General features: G+C 36.2%; 1 pseudogene; it reads left to right on the forward strand.

Moving 5' to 3' along the window:
• Positions 1-816: 816 nt before the first annotated feature.
• LOC124082025 (small nucleolar RNA U13) lies at positions 817-908 on the forward strand (annotated as a pseudogene).
• Positions 909-9,288: the final 8,380 nt, after the last annotated feature.

The raw sequence follows: 9,288 nt of genomic DNA on the forward strand, positions 1-9,288 counted from the left end.
CCATCAGCTGCCTCCAAGAGTGAGCAGATGAATGATATACCAAATCTTCCTGGGACACAAGTGGATACAAATCATAGGGCTCTGCTACAAAAATTTAGTTTTATTTCATTAACATACAAGTAAATGAAAAGCAAAAGAGGTCTTCTTAGCCCAGGTTTTCTTGTCAGAGTAGAGAGTTCCACAGACACAATCACAGGGTCTGAATTACATTTTCAAGTGCTCCAAGAGAATTTTCACTTCTCTGGAAACCGGGTAAACTGACAGAGCATCAGGGCCCAGGACAGTTGAATACAGCAAGTGAGAAGTGAATAATTAGTGATGATTCCAGGAGACATCAAGCATCTTGGGAAGTGCAAAATAGCAACGAGTTCTTAAAAGGAAGCTTCAATTGTAACTAGAGTGCAAGATTCACCAATTTATGGAAAGAGAGAAAAGACTCTTTGACCTAATCAGTGCCTGCAGTTTCAATCTCAGTGCAGAGCTCTCTCTGAATTGAAAAGCATGTGCATTTTATACTTCTCTTTTGATCTGTCGAGGCCACCATGTGTGTATTTCCACCCCGACACTACTTCTCCCTGTCTCTCCAGCATGCTTGCTGGAAGATGCCACAGTGCTGGATCCGGCTCCCATGCTGTGCTCAATGCCTTCTTCCTTTTTTCCTCTAAAGGTGATCCTACTTTCTACCTTATTTAGTGTCCCTAAATACTACAGCCTATACTTCTAACAACTACACATATTATCTGATTGATGCATAGCTCAGAATTGAATTACTACTGCTTTTGTCTCATTGCCTGTTTTTCAAGAATATATGTCTAGATCCTTTGGTTCTTAAGTGTGATGATTGGGTTTTTACGCTATTGTGCCTCCCTCTAAACCTTGTTACGACAGTGGCACTTTACCCTCTGATGTTAAAAAAAAAAAGAAGAAGAAGAAGAAAAGAAGAATGTTTGTCTACAGTGTAAGTTCCCTAAGGTCAGGTGCTGTGTCTTTTAATTCTTCCAAGTGAACCAACACAGTACTGGGTCACCATGAGGGGCTTAATATAAAGTGACAGATTCATGTGTTATCAAGCATCAGAGATGCATGAATAATTTGTTCCCTACCCATTTAAAAGTATCTTTTCTCCACTCCTTTGCAAATATCTTTTGGATTTTCAATATATTTTTGCAAATATAAACAGCTTTACTTTAAACATAAATGAAGTACAAATATCATCAGTAAAAATATGTTGTGATTTATACAAAATCCCCTACGGTGTTATCCAATCATATCTAAATATTTTCATTATGTGTGGCACATTACTGAACCATTTTGAACCATCCTGTCATATTTTGGTGGCAAACTTAAAGCATACACTCATATAAAGGTACTTTTCAAAATAAATGTGTTGAATAATTTTACCTTCACTCTGTTTTCTTTCCTAAATTGTGCATTCAGATGGGCAAGGTTGAAAATGTTTAAATGGAACATTTTGTTCTGACTTAAGGTAGTGCAGCCATGTGAATCACAGAGAAAATTTGAATGGAATGTAGCCTACTCTATCTCCTGTTACAATGCCAGTGACGTCTGACCCAAGGCATGACGTAACGGGAGCTGTCCAGTTTAATAAAGGTGAGTTTTCTTCCATTACTGCAGGAGGGAGACTTCAATCAGCTCACAACCTGGAAACTTACAACCTACCTACTGGTCAAAATCATGTTGTTGACAGCATCTCAGCCAGCCATGAAGTGTGCTATTGAAAGTGTGATTGCTTGGACCAGCTCCAGAATGAGAAAGCCAGCAGCAAGAGATAAACTATCAAGCAAAGACAGGGACATTTTCCAAGTAGTGATGACTTCTGATAGCATCTCTAAATTCGTCATTCCCTCTTTGGATGTGGCATATATGGATTTTCATCTACAATCAGTCAAACTCCCAGAAGACTAGTGTCTAGAGAGAAGGCTTTATGTTGTGATAAACAGCATATCTCCATCAGCTCAATGCAAATCAGAATCCTCTATGAAAAAAAAGAGGAGTATGAAAAAAAGAGAAACTCTGTACAAAAATATTCTCTGCTTGACTGAGAGTCTTGGATACTGCACGGATGTGCCAGGAACTACACATTACTTATACCCAGCATCCTGAACTGGGTTATCATTGCTGAACCTCCCCAAAGTTACAACCTCACTCATATTTCTCACACTAGATGACAGCTCCTTTTTTTTTGAAGAATCACTTTTCTTTGAGTCTTCCACAACTGACCACAGAACTCTAATGTCAGAGAGCATAGGGATATTGGTCTCTGTATTCGCCTGACAAACTTGCTGAACAGATCAGTGGACCAAAGCAACTGTTTCCAACCTTCTTGTTTTGCATATCATGGGAGCTGATGGACCACATAAAACTTGCTTTTTCTACACAGTGCCCCATTGAATATGAAGATTGTCATGTCAAGAAATAGAAAAAGATATTTTAAAGACTGAAGATGAAGCACTTTCCCACAATCAAGCACATGTAAAAGCAAGTCAGACACAGAGAAAGCAATGCTAGGATAATACAGGTTTACCTGAAGGTTTCCCAATTTGTGCATCAGGAGGGATTCCCGGTGGAGAAACAGCTGCTGTTTCTCCTGCATCCAGGCCATTCACACTTTGAGCTCTGTAAAGACAGACCTTCCAAGCTGCTCTAACTGAAAGGGCAAATCATTAGTAAAATATATAATTCTTGATGGTTTTAATACAGTTTAGTTCCATGTTGCATGCTAAAATTAAGATTAATAATTTTTCTCTGAATAGTGTACTTAATAGAACATCTCACTGGGAATACTGAAAGCTCTGGCTGTATTAAATGCAAAGTTACAAACAAAACTGTTTAGAGAAGTGAGAGCATAATGGACATAATAATAATTCACATGCTAATGATGATTTAACACATTTGTAAATGTTTGGAAGATAATACAAGAAATCAGAGTAAATGAGCATCTCTATATTAAACATTCTTTATTAAATGATTTTTATAGATATAAAAAATATGCAATTCTACTGTGATATAAAGTACATGAAACTCTGTAAATGTATATGCATTTGCACATGTGCGCGCACACACACACACACACATCCAAGCAATAAATAGTCAGTTTAAGAAATGTCTCTTTTGTTCAGTAAGTAATTGAATGTTATTTACTCTTATGGAAGCTCAGGCATCTAAGGCATAGGAAACAAGCATTGGTAATTGTTTTCATCATTTCATAAATCTTGGAGGTTTGTAGGGTCCTTTCATATAGACACGATATTTTGAATACTGTGCTTACTTTGGTTGCTGTAACACCCATAGCAGATCATTACTAAAACCAAAATCATTTTCTTTCTCTTTTTATATTTTTTAAGGATGTTGATTTTTCTACGCTGATTGGTGATTGGAAAAAATACTGATGTGTCCAAATAACACAAGCTTTCCAAAAATCTCTGAGTCCAGCTCTGTGTGAATGCCATAGTTGGAAATGTAAAAGAGGGTCAGGGAATAATCAATGACCTTAATGAATGCAAGATCTCTTTCTAGTGATAAAATTCACACATAAGAAGACAGTAGAAATCAATATAGGAATGCACATCTTCAGCTTTGGGAAAAAATAATACTTTCTTGACATGGCAAATTAATTACCTATAGTTCTTCCTCAAATCCAATATGCCAAAGTACGCAGCCTAAGAATAAGAAAGTTGAAAGGGATATATTCATCACCCATCTCCAGGAATGACCTGGGAATGAGGAAGCTAAAGTTTTAGATCATAACTATAGCAGAAATATGTGGAAAGCTAACTTTTTAACTCAAAAAGTATATACAAATTGACTAGTTCCAATTATAGGATATATTGATTTTAACTTTTCCTCCATTTCTCTTATTACTGTTCAACTTCTCTCTCTCTCTCTCTCTCTCTCTCTCTCTCTCTCTCTCTGTATTTTGTTTTTGTTTGTGTGTTTTATGTTTTTGTTTTGTTTTGTTTTTATGGATATCGTCTCTTTGATGTAATACCATGCATAATTTCCTTCTTGCCTCAAGATATCAAATGTAATTAATGATTTTCTCTGACTCTCTGTTCTAAACATGATTTCATAGGAATTATAATCAGATATACTCTAACATCAAGTAGTAAGAAAAACTGACAATAAATATTTATCCAGAAAAACATACTCAATATGTCTAAATGACTCTAAAATCCTGAGAAGTTTAAGGAAGCACACTGTATATAAAGTGATCAAAAAAAAAAAAAAAAAAAAAAAAAGCACAAGTATCTCTAGTCTGTGATGGAAGATTAAATGGCTTTAACTTCATGGAATGTACATTCCCACCTAAATGAGAAAACTAAGTCACTTCAATGAGCTCACAGGAATCATTTAACAAGCTCACAGGAGTCAAAGTCACATGATTGTTATGTGGCAGAGTCTACATTTGAAGTCAGAACATTTCTTTCCCAAATCAATACTGTTTCCATGTTGTTTCTAATCAATTGCCTTTGGATTTTTATTGGAAGAAAAGAACCATCAATCCATTAACTCATTAACCAAAAGCCTATAAGAATAGGCTGTATGGTACAAACACCTGTAATCCCTGAAGCTAGGGAGGCTGAGGCAGGAGGATCATGAGTTCAAAGCCAGCCTTAGCAAAAGTGAAGTGCTAAGCAACTCAGGGAGACCCTGTCTCTAAATAAAATACAAATAGGGCTGCTGCAGATGTGATTCAGTGGTAGAGTGCCCCTGAGTTCAATCCCCAGTATCCTCACCCTGTAAAACAGAATAGGCTATATGGTGATTAAGTAACTTCTGATGGGGTGCAGGAAATGCTACCCACCCGCTGGCCCCTTGGCATACTGAGTTCCATAAGATGAAGAAAATGGAGGACATTACAGCAGCAGAAAGATCTTTGACCTACTCCACCCACTGTCTCCTAAAGAATGCCACAAAAACCAAAATGACCCTTCCCCTTTCCACTCTGAACCATGCTATAAAACCTGGGAAGGTCAAGGTCAGATGGTTCCCCTAGTTTATTACTGTGGGATCATCCCATTTTGTTCCTTAATCACACTTCAGCATGACTGTCAGTAAAAATACAGTTTTTCCATGTCTTCATTTCTGAAAGTCTCCCTACCAGGTAAAATTTATACCTTGTAAATTTGTATGTGTTTCTCATGTTAAGATATGTCTTTGGTTATAGGGTTCTCAGCCATGAACCTAGTGATGGAGAATGAAGAATATCACTTATCCTTATACTTCCATGAAAATAAGGATGGAGGAATTTTTTAGTCTAATGTTTTGGTCAGGGAGAGTAGGATTGGGGCCACACTGTTCTGGGGGGCTCAGAACATCCAGTGAATACCAGGAGAGTACCATCAATATTAGGAGGCAAGAAGGAAGTGAAGGTACAGAAGGCAGATGTGGAATGGTGAAACATGAAAACACAGGTTAAGTCGACTATAACTTTTTCTAAAGAGTAGACAAAATCTTCAGCTCTCCAGGATGGCACTGCATGTAAGAGGCCCTAGGATGCTGCTGCACCACACATGTTCACATTTAGCAGGCATTATGGTTACCCGATGGGCTACGCCATCAACAGTTATTTAATCCAACATTAGTCTCTGTGTAGTTTTGAAGTCATTTTGTAGATTTGATCAAAATTTATAATAAGTTGACATTAAGGAAAGGAGAGTACCTGCCGCAGTCCGGCTGCAGCAAAATAACCAGGGGGTGACGAGGAACTTGTGAAGGTTGATGCAGCAGGAGTGGGAGCCGTTTATTGTAGGACCGGAGGGGTATATATACATTACACACAGCTTTTCTTAATTAACATAAACTAGATACAGCAGTCAACCAATAAGGAATCTCCACACTTAATGGCTCGCTGGCGTTACTTCACAAACCACTCCCTCTGCAAAATGCCAGGCGCCATCTTGACTTCTTTACAGACTCTAACAAGTACCCTCAGGAATGTGTATGGGCCTCACCCAAAAACTTGAAGGACTAAAGAGCAAAATCTGAGATTTCCTCTAGAATAAGCAATTCTGCCTAAAGATTGCTACAACTCCTGCCCGAGCTGTCAGCTTGCTGGTCTGCCTTAAAAACTTTGAACTTGCAACTTGCCAACCCATAAGAAAACATATAAGCCAATGTTTTAAAAATAATTCTGAGACAGCAGGGGCTCCCCTACTGAAAGTGTTTCATTGGTTCCTCTCCAACCTAAGGATACCCTGGACTTCCTGATCCTATAGAGAAGGAAAAGTGTACTCTGAAACTAACATGCAAAGAAGCTGTCATATGGTGTCGACATTTACTGCAGACCCATGAATTTGACTCTTGTCTTGATTCCATTCTCTGCATGTATAAAAGTTCACCCATCTGATTCCCATGCTTTTGACATAATGGCAGATTTAATGTTAACAAGAAATACTGTTTAATATCAACCAGAAGTAAATTAGTATATTTCATAATCACTAAATGCATTGACATAACTAAGCCTCATGATAACTTATGAGGTATATGTTACTATGGATTATATTTTATAGATGTTGACATTTGGTGTCTCAGGATTTGAACATGATCTCTAAATAATCAAAGACCAAGCCCTTTCTAAATTTAAGGGATTTTTTTTTTTTACCATTTGCCATCAATTAGTTTCCAGATTCTTGTATCTTACATATAAATACATTTATTATGGTTTTGCAAATTTTACATTTTGCTGCTTGGTGCTATGAATAATTAATATATATTCATTATGTGCAAAAAAAGGCATGTTATTGCAACAAAGTAGAAAGGAAAAGAATATTTAAATAAATGTTTAATAAATCAGGTTTTTTTTTCTTACAAGAAAAGAGCAAAAATATTCTTGGATCTGGTAATATAATTTGTAGATAAGCCCTTTCTCACAGTTTCATGTTGTTTTCTAATCATATATTTGCTGATCGGGAATTTTCCAATCAGTTCTACTTATGAAGAATTTCCTACTGCCTTCCTATTGACTTTGGGAACTTTCTGATTGTTACAGGAATGAAAACAATGTTTACGAAAATTCCTGGCCTCAAAATTGATAACTGAGGGCTGGGGTTGTGGCTCCCCAGTAGAGCACTCACCTAACACGTGCAAGGCCCTGGGTTCAATCCTTAGCACCACATAAAAATAAATAAATAAAATAAGGTATTGTATCCAACTACAACTAAAAATAAATATTTTTAAAAATTGATAACTGAGCCTAACAACTGATGTTAATAAATGCTGATCTTGTGTCTGTTGCTCTAGTGTTTTGTAAGCATTATTTCCTTTGACCCTCTGGAATAGGTAGTTTTTCTGCCATTCCAGAAAGCCTTATAACAATAAAAGGCTTGTTCGCTATCCCATGACTAGAAAATAGCAGAACAAATTTTTCAGACCTTGCTAATTATCTCCAAATCTTGAAATTGTAACCAGTGAACTATAGCTACTAATCAACTCTCCAAAGGAAAACAAAACTATTAGAGATGCAAAAAGTAACAGGCCACACAACAGAAGATGCTAAATTTCAGATATTCAAATACAATTATGAATATGCAGTGACTAAGACAGAACTTATCCTTTGCTAGAATAAAAAACACAGTGGCAGGATTATTTACATATCCATCTTGCTGTCTTATTCACAGACCTTAATCCATCACCTGACATATGATACTCAATAGCTATTTCTGGACAAATTATTAAAATTATTTAAAAATTAAGAGTGATAGATTGAAAATGAGTGGAGAGTCAGAGGGATCATTACCAATGAATGGAAAAACATAACATTTTCTTTCTTTCATTTATTCTACCAATGAATATCTGCTAAGTTTCACTATGGCAATGACCATGAGAACAATGAAGTTAGTGCAGGCACACAACTGCACTTGGACTGATTCAGACTAGGGTCACCCAAGGTTTTGGAGGAAGTGACTGATGCATAGTAGGTTTATTAGACATCTGCACAGACATAGTGATGTTGAGTTCTGTCTTGAAGCAGCTACATTTACTTGATGAAGAAGTCATAACTCTTAAGGATGGTATGCTTCATTATACCACTTTATGTATGCTGAAATAGACCTCTCAGAAAATCCTACCTGAAAATCATTTAGAAATGAACCTATAATTGCCAGATTGATGGAAGTGGATATAGTCTATGAATTAGATGTTCTTATATATCAATGTTAAATTTCCTGACTTAAATAATTTTAATATTATTTTATAAGATAATGTTCTTATTTTTAGAAAATACAAATTTGAATATATAGTAGTAAAAAGTATAATATCTTCAGCTTACTTTTACATTTTTTTTAGAAAAAATATGATTACAGGTTAAGTTTTAAATTAAATGAGGTAAAATATAAACTATTTGTGGATCTGAATAAAGGATACACATGAATACTTTGTGCTACTTTTGCAATTTTTCTTAAATGTAGAATTGAATTTTTAAATGGTTTAATAATAAAATGAGATAAATAGGAAAACGTTATAAACAAGCCTACTTGTGTGTTCTTCTGCCCAAATTGGTTTTTGAATTACATCTGATGTTTAAACAGTCAACATATTAACTAATCATCATTCACAACATTATTTTGAAGTCACTTGCAATCTGAACAGCAATCTTTTGGTTGTGACTTTTACTGAGGCAAACAAATTGATTATGGGACAGCAAGGCATTGTGATAGGTGTTTTGCATTTATGCTATTTAAAAAGCCAGAGTTAACTTTTGAGGGATTAATGTTTAATTTTATAATAATAAGCTAAGTAGGGACAATCATTTATCTTTTTAGACAGGCAAAAATCAAAGTTAAAAATGGCTAGCTACATTGACAACTATATATAAGTAAGACACAAAGCTGAAAGCCTTAATGTTGGCTGCACAGTAAAATGTTAGGGATAATTTTGAAGAGTTACCATTGCCTGGGCTCCAACCTAAACATTTTGAACAGTTTGTGTTAGTGTGGATCCTGGCAATCAGTTGTTTCTAAACATTCCTGGGTTGTTCCAGAACAAACAGATCCAAGTGTACGATAGCCCCTTGGGTGCCATGAGACTCAAGAAGGAGAGGCAGAGGGATCTAGGATTGCAGAGAGTACAATTTACTGAAGCATGGTTCTGAGCAGCAAGACCAAGTGAGTATGAATAATTTGTGTCAGAAGGAACTATGTGTACGTTGGTTAGGACAAAGGCCACTTCATTCAAGCCAGAATGCACTTGGTTTATCGTAAACTAATATCAAAGAGTCAGGCGCATTCTAGGTGCTAGGGTTTGGTTGTAAAGATCCTTTCCACTCTA

The sequence above is a fragment of the Marmota monax genome, unplaced genomic scaffold (genome assembly GCF_021218885.2).
Source record: "Marmota monax isolate L192 unplaced genomic scaffold, Marmota_monax_Labrador192_F-V1.1 WCK01_AAM20220418_F8-fsc00031, whole genome shotgun sequence".
Lineage (NCBI taxonomy): Eukaryota > Metazoa > Chordata > Mammalia > Rodentia > Sciuridae > Marmota > Marmota monax.